The 2,872-nt window shown below is 44.8% G+C and overlaps 1 pseudogene; it reads right to left on the reverse strand.

Annotated features, from left to right (window-relative positions):
* Positions 1–2,185: 2,185 nt before the first annotated feature.
* Positions 2,186–2,561, reverse strand: LOC147422134 (uncharacterized; annotated as a pseudogene).
* Positions 2,562–2,872: the final 311 nt, after the last annotated feature.

Consider the following 2,872-nt stretch of genomic DNA (forward strand, 5'->3'; position numbering starts at 1 on the left):
CCACTCTAGACCGATGAGACGGGAGCGGATGGCCATGAAACTTTGCAAGGGTGGGGGTTTAGGTTCTTTCCTTTCCCCTGCAAAGTTTCATGGACATCCGCTCCTATCTCGTGTGGTCTAGGGTGGCACAATTGCCAATTTTTTCGTTTTGGCTTTGCTAAGGGCCCAATGGAAAAAAACAGACGATTGTGCCACTGTAAACCGACAAAACAAATTGTGATGGCTATGAAACTTTGCAGGGGTGGGTATTTAGGTGCTTTCCCTACCCGTGCAAAGCTTCAGTACCATCCGCTCCCGTCTCGTCGACCTAGGGTAGCAAAATTGTAGGTTTTTTTTGTTTTGGCTTCGCTAAGGGCCCATTGAGGATCTTACAAAGCTATGTTACAGGTGAACACCCAAAACTATAATGAGGTGACAATAATCATAAAGACAAAGTTTATAGAGGTTTGGTACAAAGGGACTCGAATAAGTAAACATGGCAATTATGGTTAACAAGACACAGCGTAAAAATGTTTGATACAAGTCAACCGCAAAATTAAACCAAGCGACTACAATTCTAAGGACATATAGTACAAAGGACAAAATTAAAACATGGTGACTCAAACAAGACGACTATAATCATAAACATCTTTGGGGGCAAAGTTTTGGTGCACCTATACATCGTACAAAAGTGTGGTACTTGTGAATTGCAAACACTAGAACATGGCGAGTACAATTATAATGACACATTTTGCAAAGGTAAAATTCCATAAAGCAAAGCATTGTAATTACAATCATAAAATGGCATTGAACGAGGATGTGTTACCATTGAATTTGCAAGACCTAAAACATGTGTTGTCTACAATCATAAGGACAAATTGTACAAAGATATGGTAGAAGTGAACACCAAACCCTATAGCGAGATGTCTATAATCATAAAGAAAAAGTTTACAGAGGTTTGGTACAAATGGAGTGCAACAAGTAAACATGACATTTACGCTCAACGAGACACATCGTAAAAAGGTTTGATACAAGTGAACCACAAAATTAAAACGCAGAGAGTTTTGGCACAAATCGACATTGTACAAAAGTGTGGCACAATTGAACTGCAAACACCTTAACATGGCAACTACAATCATAAAGACACATCGTACAACAACAAGATACAAATAGACTACATAAGATAGAACATGGTGACTACAACCATATAGAAAATGCAACAAACACAAAAATATATATAAGTAAATCAATCTGAATCAGAGTCTAATGCTACATGCTCTGTGTAGGGTGCGAGCTACACCCTAGCACGGGGGGCTTGCACTACTCTCTGTGCTATGGTGCACTGACTGCCAAGTGCTGTACTCTGCTCAGCGCGGGCCTCAGCTGCTAGTGAAGACTCACCAACCTCCACCCGAGCCCTGTCATGTTGGAGCTGAATCCTCGCAAGCGCCAGGTCCTGGTCGGCTAGTGTGCGATATTCCTACTGTCCCATCTCCAAAATCCATAAATCTAGATATACTCGCAAAGTAAACCGTGAGCGAGTACCCTCCTCTACCGCTAGCAGCTAAACCAACAAGTACTGGGTCAACAAAGTCTGTCTCTGGGGGAAAAGAAGCATCATCGAGTGGCCTCCTGAGTGCTCTATCTCTAGAACGCTCTATGAGGACGTCCCACTATCGGACGTGCTCCCGCCTGACCTCCTCTACCTCTATAATCGCTGGCCCAATTGCACCCACTGACTCTGCCATCTGTATAGCCTCCTCCTTCGACACCCCGTCCTCTATTAGTGCTGCCACAACTGCCTATTTGTCTGCCTCGTCGCTCGCCCCAAGGGGGCGACGAGTGACAAGGTCTATTGTCTGTCCTTGTGGTGGAAAAAGGTCGTTGATGCCCCAATGGCAGTACAAGGCGATCGGTATCTGTCAGTGGCACATCGGATAGTCTGAACGCATGCAGATGTTGTGGACAATGCAGTAGAAGTGGAAATGATGGCCACAGCCCAAAGTGTAGAAGCCGTCGTCATCAAACAGGTGAAGACAAATGCAGCACTCTGCATGGTCTCCTAGTGTGTCCTGTATGCCCATCGGAAGCTCGCGCCTGCCCAAACCCACATCATGCATGTAATGGTAGAGTGGTATCAAGGGCTGAACTCTGTGTGTGCTGGGGAGCGGCTCATGTAAGCGTGCAGTCGTGTGAAGTGCTCCGCTCAAAAGTAAGCAATGTGGCGCTCAATGGTGGAGTCCCCCAAAGCCCCTCTAGTGTCTCTAAGTGCCTGCTCCAGCTCTCCAACCCTCTGCTGCGCTGTGGCCAGCTCTTACGTAAGCTTATCTACACGGCTGCGGAGCTCTAAAGAGGGGTTAGCCTACAGCCAACACAAAACTAAAAAATTAACTTTCCATTTTTTTGTTGAAATTATAAAAACCATAGGTGAGTGAATGTACCTGAGAAGCTGTAAAGGCAGTACTGGGCGCTAACTGGGTGGAAGGTCTGTTCAACGGAGGTGGCTTCTCCGGTGGTGTAAAGAAAGCAACGTGATTGTGAAAAAACAAAAATGCCACAATGATAAGAATAAGAAATGACATTCATAACCAAAGATAAGGAAATATTGGAAAGGTTATGTATAGCATGGAAGAAGTAGCAGCAATAGCACGGTCCTGTCCGTGTGGGCTATCAAGCGGTGTAGTACGTATTGGAAAGGTTATGTATAGCATGGAAGAAGTAGCAGCAACAGCACGGTCTTGTCCGTGTGGGCTATCAAGCAGTGTAGTACATAACGACACCTAGTATAAAATAAAAAAGTATTACCCACCGCTCTATCAATTAAATATTGATAGGTGAAGACTACAAAAGTGTACATGAGAAGGGCCTCCTGGCTGTGCAAACCGCTCGACAA

The sequence above is a fragment of the Adiantum capillus-veneris genome, chromosome 27, assembly GCF_014529385.1.
Source record: "Adiantum capillus-veneris isolate H3 chromosome 27, ASM1452938v2, whole genome shotgun sequence".
In the NCBI taxonomy this organism is placed as follows: Eukaryota; Viridiplantae; Streptophyta; class Polypodiopsida; order Polypodiales; family Pteridaceae; genus Adiantum; species Adiantum capillus-veneris.